The following is a 15729-nucleotide window of genomic DNA, read 5'->3' as shown; positions in this document are numbered from 1 at the left end:
AAGCATGCCATAATAGTTTAAAAACTAAAAGAACCTTAAAAACTACAATAGGTTTGCCTGGTGAAAGAAGCCATACATACCGTATGATTTCATTTATGTGAAGTGCAAACAAGGAAACTAAGCTAGGTTGTTAGAATAGTGGCTTTACGCTTGTGGGAGTGCAGACTGTGGCTGGGGTGAAAGGGAGCATGAGGGCCTTTGGGGGTTTGGCAGTGTTCAATTTCTTGAGCTGGATACTGCTTGCACAAGTGTACTGTATTTGTGAAAATTCTTTGAGCTGTACACTTATGATATGTATACTTTTCTGAATGTATATTATTCTTCCATAAAAAAGTGAAAATGGAAAAAACCAATAGGGTAGTTTCAGCAATTAAAAGGTGATACCTTTGTAGTTTTAAAACTTTTTTCCAATGATAAAATTAAGCCAAATTACTGACATTACTAGGTAACCTTTAATATCAAATAGTTACACTAAGTCAGAGGCCGTGCTGCTGACTACAAAGATGAATTCCTTTCTGTTTTTTCTCTGGAAACCTTGAAATACCAGTGCACTGAAATTATTCAGAAGCAGAAGGTGAGATTTTGTGGTTGCTGTAGTTTAACTCTCACAGGGCTTACTATCTAGGATACTTCATGCTCTATGAGAATCAGCCACTTGATTTAATTGAAAGCACAAACTATAATCCAGTTTTAACTAATCTTGACAGCATTTAAAAAATCTTAATACATTGTAAATTCACATTTAATTCCTTTCTTTGGTACAAAAGAAGTTTGCTGTTTCAGTTTATGTCTATTAAGCAATAAATCATAACTACACTTAAACTCGACCATAGCTTTGTCAGTAATAATGCCCATAATTCTAATACATGTATATGACACCAGGCCACAGACTGTTAGAGAAGGCCACTATTGTAACATTCTTATCATGACATCTGGTAATTACCAAAGCTGACGGCAAAGTAACTCCCTAATATTTACTAAACAGTTTGAAGCTAAGTGCCTCTATATCTACACACAGAAAATCTACTTTCTGAGATGGAAACCCTTCCGAAATATGAAGACTTCTCTCAAATTATGGCTTGTGATTATCACTAAAAATACACGGTACTATCTGTGTAGCCTTGACAGTGGGTTTTGACATCTCTAGCCATTCCTAACTAAATATGGAAACAAAAATTAAATGTGACATAATGACCAGTTCATTTCCCTAAGGCCAGACCTGCTAACTTTTGAAAGAGTGAAAGAATGAAAAATGAGCTTTCAAATACAGGAAGCCACTAGAAAATAGGAACACCACCATTCCACATCCTAAAATAAGAGCTTTAAAGATTTTCTGTTGAATAGCAAGTTTCGGGGCAAGGGGGAGAGAGGGAGAGGGTGGGTTTCTGCTCACTGTACACACGACACCAGTGGGAATAAGGGCCAGTCCAAGTTCTACGTTACCATTACTCTGGGTAATAGTTCCAAGCTGTGAGGCACAGCTGTATAGGCCCTGCCAGCAAGGCCATCGCAGCAGTGCTTTGATAGCGTGGGGCCCCGAAGTGTCAGGATATAGAGAAGGCAGCAGTTGTTGGCTGTGAAAACAGTCTGATACAAACCAGATGGGAACTTACTAGATGGGCAACACAAAGGAAAACAATTGGCTCATTCAACAAAGTCAGGCCCCTGCCCCAGAGAATTCACAGAAGACAATAACAGTCACCCAGAGTTGATGCAAACAAGAAACAGCCATGTGGTTACAGTTTAAAGAACTGTTTTTCCTTAGACTAAACAAAGTTTTGATTTCTAATTCTTGTACTCATTAATTGAAGTTTGGTGTACAGGTCTTTTTGCCAAAGATAAATATTTCATTTCTTTTGTGACACCGATAGAAACTAATTTTGCACTGCTTCCTCTAAAGTGCTATGAACATAAGCTAAGCTATTTCAGGAAACTGGCAAATTTAGAAAATGATTGATCATGCTGACACAATAATTAGAAAATATCCAACATATTATTTCCAGGACTTCCTAAGTCCTAGTTTGCGTAATGTAGGCAGAATGACACAAAAGGCAGTAATTGCAAGGCTCTCAGAACTGTATTTCTATATAAATTGTTTTTTATGACTTCATTAGATGGTACAGTATTACTGCAATTATATTCCCAAGAAAAAAGTACTCCTATTTTCCATAGCCTCCGTGAGGCTTATCACACAAAAAGGTTCCTGACCATTCTGAGCTGGCAAGTGTAACAAAGACTAACAATTAGATTTTAAGACACATTTTACCAATAACATTTTACTGAAAGACTTTTGTGGGTATATATTCCATAACAGAGTAACTTGTTTTACCATTTTAACAGATAGCAAATAGCATTTGAGCTTAAAATAATTCACAAGTAATTGCATTTCTTCTTACTAGAAACCCAAGAGTAATTTTGACCTCTGTATTTACTGCAATTAAAAAGTATACCCAAGAAAGTCTTAAATTTGGAATCACCATTTTTAGGTCAAGGATAAGGAGCCCATCAGGGACACTCTGAAAATAATGAGGTGTATTACACAGCATTTGTCATGCACATATTTAAAAAAATTTGTAACTATATAAAACAGTGATCCTGTTTTATTTTGCTTTTATAGTAATAATAATAAATAGATTTCTTAAAAGACATATTTTCTGAAAATGATGGAGTTGGTTTCATTTCATTTTCATCTGTGGAACTGTAAAAATTACTATGGTATATGAGATATAAGACTTGGGTTTCCCAGTCTGCACATGCAGGATTGCCCAGATTATTCCCATTGGCTACTCCCATCCTAAAAGCTGAGCCTGAACACAAGGACCCTTTCCTGTTCCATTAAGTCTTTCATCCTGTGCAAGGTAATTCTGAAGTAAGCCAGAGAAACAGAAGTGAAGTAACAATTTGGTATGTAGTTTGATGCCATCTTAAGTATTATCAGCCATAGGTACTTACCTCCTCTTCTCTGCTGCATACACATACCTGTTCATGCATACTTTTTCTTTTTTTTTTTGTATTACACATTAAGTTATGGGATACATATGCAGAACGTGCAGGTTTGTTACATAGGTATACACGTGCCATGGTGGTTTGCTGTACCCATCAACCCATCATCTACATTAGGTATTTCTCCTAATGCTATCACTCCCCTAGCACCCACCACCCAACAGGCTCTGGTGTGATGTTCACTTCCCTGTGTCCAAGTGTTCTCACTGTTCAACTCCCACTTATGAGTGAGAACATGAAGTGTTTGGTTTCCTGTTCCTGTGTTAGTTTGCTGAGAATGATGGTTTCCAGCTTCATTCATGTCCCTGCAAAGCACACATACTCATCCTTTTTTATGGCTGCATAGTATTCCATGGTGTATATGTACCACATTTTCTTTATCCAGTCAATCACTGATGGACATCTGGGTTGGTTCCACGTCTTTACTACGGTGAATAGTGCTGCAATAAACATTCATGTGCATATGTCTTTATAGTAGAATGATTTATAATCCTTTGGGTATATACCCAGTAATGGGATTGCTGGGTCAAATGGTATTTCTGGTTCTAGATCCTTGAGGAATTGCCACAATGTCTGTTACAGTGTTCCTCTACAATGTCTTTACATTCCCACCAACAGTGTAAAAGCATTCCCATATCTCCACATCCTCTCCCGCATCTGTTGTTTCCTGACTTTTTAATGATCACCATTCTAACTGGCGTGAGATGGTATCTCATTGTGGTTTTGATTTGCATTTCTCTAATGACCAGTGATGATGAGCCTTTTTTCATATCTTTGTTGGCCACAAAAATGTCTTCTTTTGAGAAGTGTCTGTTTATATTCTTTGCCCACTTTTTGATGGGGTTTTTTCTTGTAAATTTGTTTAAGTTCCTTGTAGATTATAGATACTAGTCCTTTGTCAGATGGATAGATTGCAAAAATTTTCTCCCATTCTGTACGTTGCCTGTTCACTCTGATGATAGTTTGTTTTGCTATGCAGAAGTTCTTTAGTTTAATTAGATCCCATTTGTCTATTTTGGCTTTTGTTGCCATTGCTTTTGGTGTTTTAGTCATAAAGTCTTTGCCCATGCCTATGTCCTGAATGGTATTGCCTAGGTTTTCTTCTAGGGTTTTTAATGGTTTTAGGTCTTATGTTTAAGTCTTTAATCCATCTTGAGTTAATTTTTGTATAAGGTGTAAGGAAGGGGTTCAGTTTTAGTTTTCTGCATATGGCTAGCCAGTTTTCCCAGCACCATTTATTAAATAGGGAATCCTTTCCCCATTGCTTGTTTTTGTCAGGTTTGTCAAAGATCAGATGGCTGTAGATGTGTGGTATTATTTCTGAGGCCTCTGTTCTGTTCCATTGGTCTATATATCTGTTTTGGTACCAGTACCATGCTATTTTGGTTACTGTAGCCTTGTAGTATAGTTTGAAGTCAGGTAGCATGATGCCTCCAGCTTTGTTCTTTTTGCTTAGGAGTGTCTTGGCTATAAGGGCTCTTTTTTAGGTTCCATATGAAATTTAAAGTAGTTTTTTCTAATTCTGTGAAGAAAGTCAGTGGTAGCTTGATGGGGATAGCACTGAATCTATAAATTACTTTGGGCAGCATGGTCTTTTTCACAATATTGATTCTTCCTATCCATGAGCATGGAATGTTTTTCCATTTGTTTGTGTCCTCTCTTATTTCCTTCAGCAGTGGTTTGTAGTTCTCCTTGAAAAGGTCCTTCAAATCCCTTGTAAGTTGTATTCCTAGGTATCTTATTCTCTTTATAGCAATTGTGAATGGGAGTTCACTCACGATTTGGCTCTCTGTTTGTCTATTATTGGCATATAGGAATGCTTGTGATTTTTGCATATTGATTTTGCATCCTGAGACTTTGCTGAAGTTGCTTATCAGCTTAAGGAGATTTTGGGCTGAGATGACGGGGTTTTCTAAATATACAATCATGTCATCTGCAAACAGAGACAATTAGACTTCCTCCCTTCCTATTTGAATATTCTTTATTTCTCTCTTGCCTGATTGCCTTGGCCAGAACTTCCAATAGTATGTTGAATAGGAGTGGTGAGAGAGGGCATCCTTGTCTTGTGCCAGTTTTCAAAGGGAATGCTTCCAGCTTTTGCCCATACAGTATGATATTGTCTGTGGGTTTGTCATAAATAGCTCTTACTATTTTAAGATATATTTCATCAATACCTAGTTTATTGAGAGTTTTTAGCATGAAGAGGTGAATTTTATCGAAGGCCTTTTCTGCATCTATTGAGATAATCATGTGGTTTTTGTTATTGGTTCTGTTTATGTGATGGATTACGTTTACTGATTTGTGTATGCTGAACCAGCCTTGCACCCCAGGGATGAAGCTGACTTGATCGTGGCAGATAAGCTTTTTGATGTGCTGCTGGATTTGGTTTGCCAGTACTTTATTGAGAATTTTCACATTGATGTTCATCAGGGATGCTGGCCTGAAATTTTCTTTTTTTGTTGTGTCTCTGCCAGGTTTTGGTATCAGGATGATGCTGGCCTCATAAAGTGAGTTAGGGAGCAGTCCCTCTTTTCCTATTCCTTGGAATAGTTTCAGAAGGAATGGCAGCAGCTCCTCTTTGTATCTCTGGTAGAATTTCGCCTGTGAATCCATCTGGTCCTGGGCTTTTTTTGGTTGTTAGGGCTATTAATTACTGCTTCAATTTCAGAACTTGTTATTGGTCTATTCAGGGATTTGACTTCTTCCTGGTTTAGTCTTGGGAGGGTGTATGTGTCCAGCAGTTTATCCATTTCTTCTAGATTTTCTAGTTTATTTGCATAGAGGTGTTTATAGTATTCTCTGATGGTGGTTTGTATTTTTGTGAAATCAGTGATGATATCCCTTTTATCATTTTTTTATTATGTCTATTTGATTCTTCTCTCTTTTCTTCTTTATTAGTCTAACTAGTGGTCTATCCATTTTGTTGATCTTTTCGAAAAACCAGCTCCTGCATTCATTGATTTTTTGAAGGGTTTTGTGTCTCTATTTCCTTCAGTTCTGTTCTGATCTTAGTTATTTCTTGTCTTCTGTTAGCTTTTGAATTTGTTTGCTCTTGCTTCTCTAGTTCTTTTAATTGAGATGTTAGGGTGTCGATTTTAGATCTTTTGCGCTTTCTCCCGTGGGCATTTAGTGCTATAAATTTCCCTCTACATACTGCTTTAACTGTGTCCCAGAGATTCTGGTATGTTGTGTCTTTGTTCTCATTGGTTTCAAAGCACTTATTTATTTCTGCCTTAATTTCATTATTTACCTAGTAGTTATTCAGGAGCAGGTTGTTCAGTTTCCATGTAGTTGTGCAGTTTTGCGTGAGTTTGTTAATCCTGAGTTCTAGTTTGATTGCACTGTGGTCTCAGAGACTGTTATTTCTGTTCTTTTGCATTTGCTGAGGAGTGTTTTACTTCCAATTATGTGGTCAATTTTAGAATAAGTGTGATGTGGTGCTAAGAAGAATGTATATTCTGTTAATTTGGGGTGGAGAGTTCTGTAGATGTCCATTAGGCCTGCTTGGTACAGAGCTGAGTTCAAGTCCTGATCATCCTTGTTAATTTTCTGTCTCATTGTTCTGTCTAATATTGACAGCAGGGAGTTAAAGTCTCCCATTATTATTGTGTGGGAGTCTAAGTCCCTTTGTAGGTCTCTAAGAACTTGCTTTATGAATCTGGGTGCTCCCGTATTGGGTGCATATACATTTAGGATAGTTAGCTCTTCTTGTTGCACTGATCCCTTTACCATTACGTAATGCCCTTCTTTGTCTTTTTTTATCTTTGTTGGTTTAAAGTCTGTTTTATCAGAGACTAGGATTGCATCCCCTGCTTTTTTTGCTTTCCCTTTGCATGGTAAATATTCCTCCATCCCTTTATTTTGAACCTGTGTGTGTCTTTGCTTGTGAGATGGGTCTCCTGAATACAGCACACTGATGGGTCTTGACTCATTATCCTATTTGCCAGTCTTTGTCTTTTAATTGGGGCATTTAGCCCATGTACATTTAAGGTTATTATTGTTATACGTGAATTTGATCCTGTCATCAGGATGCTAGCTGGTTATTCTGCCCATTAGTTGATGCAGTTTCTTCATAGTGCCAATGGTCTTTACAATTTGGTATGTTTTTGGAGTGGCTGGTACCAGTTTTTCCTTTCCATGTTTAGTGCTTCCTTCAGGAGTTCTTGTAAGGCAGGCCTAGTGGTGACAAAATCTTTCAGCATTGGCTTGTCCCTAAAGGATTTTATTTCTCCTTCACTTACGAAGCTTAGTTTGGCTGTATATAAAATTCTGGGTTGAAAATTATTTTCTTTAAGAATGCTGAATATTGGCCCCCCATTCTCTTCTGGCTTGTAGGGTTTCTGCAGACAGAACAGCTATTAGTCTTATGGAATTCCTTTTGTGGGTAACCCAACCTTTCTCTCTGGCTGCCCTTAACATTTTTTCCTTCATTTCAACCTTGGTGAATCTGATGACTATGTGCCTTGAGGTTGCTCTTCTTGAGGAATATCTTTGTGGTGTTCTCTATAAATCCTGAATTTGAATTTTGGCGTGTCTTGCTAGGTTGGGGAAGTTCTCCTGGATAATATCCTGAAGAGTGTTTTCCAACTTGGTTCCATTCTCCTTGTCACTTTCAGGTACACCAATCAAATTTATGTCTTTTCACATAGTCCCATATTTCTTGGAGGCACTGTTCATTCCTTTTCATTCTTTTTTCTCTATTCTTGTCTTCACACTTTATTTCATTAAGTTGATCTTCAATCTCTGATATCCTTTCTTCAGCTTGATCAATTTGGCTATTGATACTTGTATATGCTTCACAAAGTTCTCGAGCTGTGTTTTTCAGCTCCATCAGGTCATTTATGTTCTTCTCTAAACTGGTGATTCCAGTTAGCAATTCATCTAACCTTTTTTCAAGGTTCTTAGTTTCCTTGCATTGGGTTAGAACATGCTCCTTTAGCTCGGAGGAGTTTATTACCTACCTTCTGAAGCCTACTTCTGTCAATTCATCAAATTCATCTGTCCAATTTTGTTCCCTTGCTGGTGAGGAGTTGTGATCCTCTGAAGCAGCAGCATTCTGGTTTTTGGAATTTTCAGCCTTTTTGGGCTGGTTTTTCGTCATCTTCATGGATTTATCTACCTTTGGTATTTGATGTTGGTGACCTTCATAAGGGGTTTCTGCGTGGATGTCCTTTTATGTTGATGTTGATGCTGTTCTTTTCTGTTAGTTTTCCTTCTACTAGTCAGGCCCCTCTGCTGCAGGTCTGCTGGAGTTTGCTGGGGGTCCACTCCACACCCTGTTAGCTTGGCTATCACCAGCAGAGTCTGCCAAACAGCAAAGATTGCTGCCTGTTCCTTCCTCTGGAAGCTTTGTTCCAGAGGGGCACCCGCCAGATGTGCTGCTGCCTTTCTTTCAGAGATGCCCTACCCAGAGAAGAGGAATCTAGAGAGGCAGTCTGGCTACAGTGGCTTTGATACGGTGGGTTCCACCCACATCCAACTTCCTGGTGGCTTTGTTTACACTGAGGGGAAAACCGCCTACTCAAGCCTCAATAATGCCGATGCCCCTCCACCCACCAAGCTTGAGTGTCCCAGGTCAACTTCAGACTGCTGTGCTGGCAGCGAGAATTTGAAGCCAGTGGGTCTTACCTTGCTGGGTTCCATATGGGTGGAATCCGCTGAGGTAGACCCCTTGGCTCCCTGGCTTCAGCCCTGTTTCCAGGGGAGTGAATGGTTCTGTCTTGCTGGCGTTCCAGGCGCCACTGAAGTATGAAAAAAAGCTCCTGCAGCTAGCTCGGTGTCTGCCCAAATGGCCACTCAGTTTTGTGCTTGAAACCCAGAGCCCTTGTGGTGTAGGCACCTGAGGGAATCTCCTGGTCTGCAGGTTGCGAAGACCATGGGAAAAGCATAGTATCTGGGCCAGAATGCACTGTTTCTCACAGCACAGTCCCTCGGGGCTTCCCTTAGCTAGGGAAGGGAGTTCCCCGACCCCTTGTGCTTCATGGGTTAGGCAGCGCCTCACCCTGCTTCTGCTTGCCCTCTGTGGGCTGTACCCACTGTCTAACCAGTCCCAATGAGATAAGCTGGGTACCTCAGTTGGAAATGCAGATATCACCCACCTTCTGCATTGATCTCGCTGGGAGCTGCACACTGTAGTTGTCCCTATTCAGCCATCTTGCCCAGGTCCCTAAGATATATCTTATACATACAATCTTAAATATATTCACTGAAAAGAAACAATTTTGTTGAAAGTTAATTATCTCCCTAACACTATATTGAACATGTGCCATCTTTAGCATTTCCTCACCAGCATCCTTTAAAGCTTAGGACAAATATAGGTTCATTTCCTATCTGTTAAAGGAGAGCTGATTATAACATGAGTATTCAAAAAGGAGAGATTTCCTAGAAACAGTCATGCTAATAAAGCTAACACTTTCAGGGCCGGGCATGGTGGCTCACACCTGTAATCCTAGCACTTTGGGAGGCCGAGGTAGGCAGATCACAAGGGCAAGAGATCAAGACCATCCTGGCCAACATTTACTAAAAATACAAAAATTAGCTGGGTGTGGTGACATGAGCCTGCAGTCCCACCTACTTGGGAGGCTGAGGCAGTAGAATCACTTGAACCCGGGAGGCAGAGGTTGCAATGAGCAAAGCTAACACTTTAATAGCTCTTAATATATGTCAGGTTCTAGTATAAGTGTATTTTATGTCTTTAGTTACCATGAAGTATCTATACTATATTACAGATAAGAAAAGCACAGAGAGGTTAAGTATTTTGCCCAGGGTCACCAGCTAGTAAACAAATGAGCTAGGATTTGAGCTCATGCAATTTGTCTCCAAAGTGCCTCTAATTTAAATAGAAGAACAGAATCATCAAAAACAACTGGAGTCCTTAATCAGTGTTTCTCAAAGGGTGGTCCTCCCTCTTCAGCATCCGAATAACCAGGGGTACTAGTTTAATGTTTACATTCCCAGGCCCCATCACAGGCAAACAATCACTTTAGGATCTACATTTTATTAATAAATAAATACTCCCGGAAAATTCTATGTCTGTTAAAGTTTGAGGAATACAGTATTAGAGACTAACAGTCTAGTAGTGGTTCATCCTACATGTATGATAAGACTATATCACTTCCCTGTTCTAATTTATTAATTTATTTTAGTTTTCAGTCAAGCTTTTAATAAAAAGATCATGAAATAACAGTTTCTCACAGCCATACATTAAGACTGCACACTTCTGAATGGAGAGATCACTCAATGGTGAATTGCTTTTTTATGACACTGGACGGCTGCGTAGCTGCATCTCTGGCCTGAATTTATTTGAGGGTAATGTATTCTGAACTGAAAATAATCAAGCTTCTCTTTTTATTTTCATTATATGAACAAAAAGGGTAGAACCGGTTTAGTGGAATAATTCACTGTTATATGATTGAAATAGCCTGCCTAATTTCTATAAAATTAAAATCACTAAAAAATTTTTAGTAAATGATTACTAGGTTGATTAGAAGGACAGCATTTGTAATATATCAACTTGCAGTTAATTTGGAGGGCACTGTGGTATAATAAAAATAATACTGAGGTTGAGAATGGTGGCTCATGCCTGTAATCCCAGCACTTTGGGAAGCCAAGGTGGGAGGATCACTTGAGCCCAAGAGCTCAAGACCAGCCTAGGCAACATAGCAAGACCCATCACAATAATAACAATAATAATAATAATAATAACAACAACAACAACAACAATAATAATGTTCAACTAGAAGTAAGATCAGATGCTACTCCTAATTGTGATCGCAACCTTTGGTTCTGTTGAACTGGAGATGGTTCCCCTGCTCCCAAGTCTTAAGTATTTACCTCATTAATATCAAAAGGTAAAGATTTTTTTTTTTTTTTTGAGACGGAGTCTCGCTGTCACCCAGGCTGTAGTGCAGTGGCGCGATCTCGGCTCACTGCAAGCTCCGCCTCCCGGGTTTACGCCATTCTCCTGCCTCAGCCTCCGAGTAGCTGGGACTACAGGCGCCCGCCACCACGCCCGGCTAGTTTTTTTTTTTGTATTTTTTTAGTAGAGACAGACAGGGTTTCACCATGTTAGCCAGGATGGTCTCGATCTCCTGACCTCGTGATCCACCCGCCTCGGCCTCCCAAAGTGCTGGGATTACAGGGTTGAGCCACCGCGCCCGGCCTAAAGATTTTTATCAACTCTATATTTACCTCTGTGATTATAAGGTTAAATTATTTGTAATAGTTGTTGAATAAAAAGGTTACTGATTGATCTAACAGTTTAAATTATATTTTATATCAATTTGATTTCTATTTTAAAAATTGTAATAAAAACTTTAAAGTCAAGTTTCAGGAAATCTGGTAAAGAACAATGAAAGGGTTGAAGAGGTTTTTGGAATGTTGGCAAGTCTTCAAAACAATCCTTGTGTATGGTTTTGGTGAGATGTGTTTAATGTCAAAAAGACGAGAAAAACCCAAGCTCTCCATATACGGTGTATAATTGATTCCACAAAAAGGAAATTAAATAATTTCCACAATTAAAATGCTTCTATATTGAAAAGGAAATTACTTTTAGTACCAATAAGTAAAAATGTTATAGAAATCCTTGCATAATATTCAATGTCTTATTTAACAGATTTTCCATGTCAATCCTTTATGCATTTTGCTCATTGTGAGGGACCATCCTTAATTACACACATTTGTCTATCTGATTTTTTATATATATATATATATATATGACATAGATATAGACATTATATATAGAGAGATATGCATATATATATTCTATCTCTTAAATCAAAAGTACAAATCCTTTCACACTGGAACAGTTAAAATAATCACCTATGTTTAAAAATCCATTATTACACCAGGGAAATTTTTTTCTCATATGGATTATGCCTCTCTCATGCAAACATCCTCACATAAAATGTAAGAAATGTATATACATAAAAACAATCTGCAAGTTGACCTAACACACTTGTTGCCACGTTTATTTTTCAACACCATAAGAAAAAAGTGACAAGTTGACAGTATAATTATAGAAAGATGTTTGTCTTTTCATATTTAATAGTATTCTAACAAATTATTTCTGAGGTGCAGTGTTTTAAAGAAATTATCCTTCTCAACTACCCCTTTCTTCTTTTTTTTTTTTCCCCTGGTTTAATTTGGACTTGTTTATTTTGAGAAAAAAAGGTCCCAAACATCAGGGTGTTCACAAAAATAACCCACAGTATCAACTCTAGAAACAAATCTTAAGACTATAACACTAATTATTTTTCTAGAGGATGCATTTGACATGCCAGCTCTCATTCACAAAAATACGTTGTTGCATTTGTGTTGAACTGCCTCACACAGCACACTAATGTGGGGGTATAATACACATACTTCTAACTCAAAGCTGCTTTCAGGAGCTACTCAACTAAAGGAGATTGCCTTTGCAGTTAGGGAAGCAACTACTGAACTTATGTATGAATGAAAAGAACTGTACTCCCTGCATAACAAGAGATTATTTTGGAGACAGCTGATAAAAACCATATATCCTTTTTATTGTTAAGTCATAAAGAGGTATCAAAATTAAAAGCAAAATTTACAGGGTAAGACTTAACAAAACTACTAGGAGCATCAAAGGAGGTGAAAATGGAACTAGGCACAGGGCAATATGAATTAATGAACATGGGAAGGACAAGGATTGGGAGAACAGTGAGCATGTGCTGAAGATACTACGGGAGAGGATCTGGTGAAAAATTTGATCTTAGACAAGCACCCACGTAAAGAAATAATGGGGTAAGATTTCTAAACCCCACTATGTGCTTGGTCATCTTCGCCATTGGCACTGTCTCTGTCACCCTCTCCTTCAGCCTCTTTTTCATTATCCTTGGTCAACTCCAGTTGGTCATCTCCCAATCTTCATTGTCATCATCATCCAGTAGGACCCCCTCCTCAGCAAAGGCATCTGCACCCACCTCAGACTCCATCTTCACATTAGTCTCATCGTTCTTCATGGAACTGCTGCTGTGCTCCCCTTCTGATTTATCATTCTTCATCTCTACTGCTTGTTTCCTCTGTTCCTTTTCAATTTTTTTCCAAGTTTTCTAAGAGAGAATCCACTTTTTGTTTTATCTGGGTCAATTCCTTCTTAATGGCCTGAGGGTCATCTCCTTTCAACTTTCCAGACTTGGAAGATACCTGCTGTCCTCTCTTAAAATTGCAGCCACTTTTTCCCCTTCGTGAGGTGTTCCTGATACATGCTGACGTTTCGAGGGCACTACAGTCCGAGCAATAGAAGGAGGAGGAACACGGGCTGGGTAATTGTACACCCTATCATCGTAATCCCGCTGAAAGTCACGGTCCAAGTCAAAAGAGGAGCTGTACATCTCCACCTACAGCAGCCTTGGCATTTCTTTCATTAACACGTAGAACGAAGGCAAAGTCCTTATGAACAGAGCAGCCCACAATTTTGCCATACTTCAAAAAGATTGCCTCCACATCCGATTTCTTGAGCACAAGAGTGTTGAGATTCCCAATGAACACATAGGAGTTCACGGAGTGAGGATCTGTCTTGTCAGTAATGTTGCTGGCCACTGTGTTAGATGATGAGGCTTCTCACAAAGCTGAAAATGTAGCTGAAGATCAAAAAAATCTCACAGAAGTGGGGAGGCAGAAGAGATTCGATTCTGAGACTCCTACTCCCGGGTTCTATGTAGAGAAGCCGACTGCTGCTCGAGGTCGGCAAGGCAGCCACAACCGCTCAGTCTTCATCTCTTCACAAAATGGCCTTTCTTCCTTTTATCCCTGGAGAGCAGATGCTTTGTTTCATCCATCTCTCTAGGGCCGCAGCACTTTCTATGGTACTTTATGTAAAGGGATGCTAAAAAAGATTAACCTAAGAATGAATGCACAATGGAATATTATTCAGCTATAAAAAGGAATAAAGTAATGATATCTGCTACAACATGAATGGACCTTGAAAACATTATGTTGCCAGGTGTGGTGGCTCACACTTGTAATCCCTGCACTTCGGGAGGCTGAGGTGGGCAGATTGCTTGAACTCAGGAGTTCAAGACCAGCCTGGACAACAGAGTGAGACCTTGTCTCTACAAAAAATAAAAACAAAATTAGGTGGGCATGGTGGCACACGCCTGCCATCCCAGCTACTCAGGAGGCTGAGGTGGGAAAATTGCTTGTGCCCGGGAGGTCAGAGGCTGCAGTGGGCCATGATCACACCACTGCACTCCAGCCTGGGTAACAGAACAAAACTCTGTCTCAACAACAACAACAAAACCCCCCCAAAACTAAAAGAAAACATTACGTTACGTGAAAGAAGCCAAAAAGAAAAACCACATCTTGTATATGATTCCACTTATATGAAATGTCCAGCATAGGGAAATCCATAGAGACAGAAAGTAGATTAGTGGTTGCCAGGGATAGGGTTGGGGAGGGCAGAATGGAAAATAATTACTAATAGATATGGAGTTTCTTTTTAGGGTGAAGAAAATGTTCTGGAATTAGAAAGTTATGATAATTCAGCGACTTTTTGAATATACTAAAAACCACTGAGAATTTAAAAGGGAGAATTTTACAGTATGTGAATTATATCTCAATTTAAAAAGAAAGAGTGAATGAATGTCCACACTATTTTTCTCTCTCATCTGAAGTTCAAAAAGATTGCCCATGAACTAATATCTAAGCTGATTTAATTTTCCCCACCCTTGGACATATTCTTGGCTGCCCCTATCCTCTATTCAACTATTATGTCCTCAAACAATAAAAATTTATGTTAATACTATAAAAGAAATCAATCTTTTGGAAAAGCAACTTTAGATTAGTCCACTGTGGCTGTCTGCACGACTGTCTACATTAAAAAGAGACAGTAATGGAAAAATGATTGTAATGAAATATTCTCATTTTTCTCTTCCCTTCCTTCTTCCGTCTTATTACTAAATAACAGAATTAAATGTTGTTGGGGGTTAATAGCAAATGATGTAATCATCAAATTCAATTCCATGAGCATTTACTGATCACCACAGTGCTACACTGGGAAACAAGCTCTCTTAAATAAGAAACAGATAACATATCTTAAAAACAAATCACAAAACTATCCCATAGATCACTTTCTTTGGAATATTAAATAATCAGTCCGGGGAACACAGAGATGATAAAAGCAGCTCTTGTCAACAAGCTGCTAAGTCACATGATAAATATTTGTTAAATACATATTCAATAAATAGTATTACATAAGGAAAGGAGCATCAGCTTTGCAATCGAGTCGATCTGGGCTGGAATTCCAGATCTCCATTTTCTAAATTGTGTGCTTTGGGAAAACTAGTCAACCTTCATGAATCTTTTCATTCTCTCTTGTAAAACAGGAATAAAACTACCTGAGCCAGGCATGATGGCACATACCTGTAGTCCTAACTACTTGGAAGTTGAGGCAGGAAGATTGCCTGAGCCCAGGAGGTTGAGGATGCAATGAACTACGATCATACCCCTGCACTCCAGCCTGGGTGACAGTGAGACTCTGCCTCTATAAAACAAACAAACAAAACTACCTGCATGGCATGGTATTGTGATGAATAAATGAAATAATGACATAGAATGCACCTAGCAAATCTCTGGTAAATGTATTCCCCTGTTTTTTGTTTTGTTTTGGTTTTGAGACAGCGTCTCACTCTGTCATCCAAGCTGGAGTGCAGTGGTGTGATCTCAGCTCACTGCAACTTCCATCTCCTAGGCTTAAGCAGTTCTCAT

General features: G+C 38.9%; 1 protein-coding gene and 1 pseudogene across 7 annotated transcripts in view; both read right to left on the bottom strand.

Moving 5' to 3' along the window:
- Nucleotides 1–15729, bottom strand: part of KIAA0586 (KIAA0586 ortholog) — a 123136-nt gene that overhangs the window by 12738 nt on the left and 94669 nt on the right. The window lies entirely within an intron of this gene.
- On the bottom strand, nt 12582–13740 carry LOC112629119 (annotated as a pseudogene).

The sequence above is a fragment of the Theropithecus gelada genome, chromosome 7b (genome assembly GCF_003255815.1).
Source record: "Theropithecus gelada isolate Dixy chromosome 7b, Tgel_1.0, whole genome shotgun sequence".
NCBI classification, from domain to species: Eukaryota; Metazoa; Chordata; class Mammalia; order Primates; family Cercopithecidae; genus Theropithecus; species Theropithecus gelada.
This window is presented reverse-complemented; position numbering and strand designations above follow the sequence as displayed.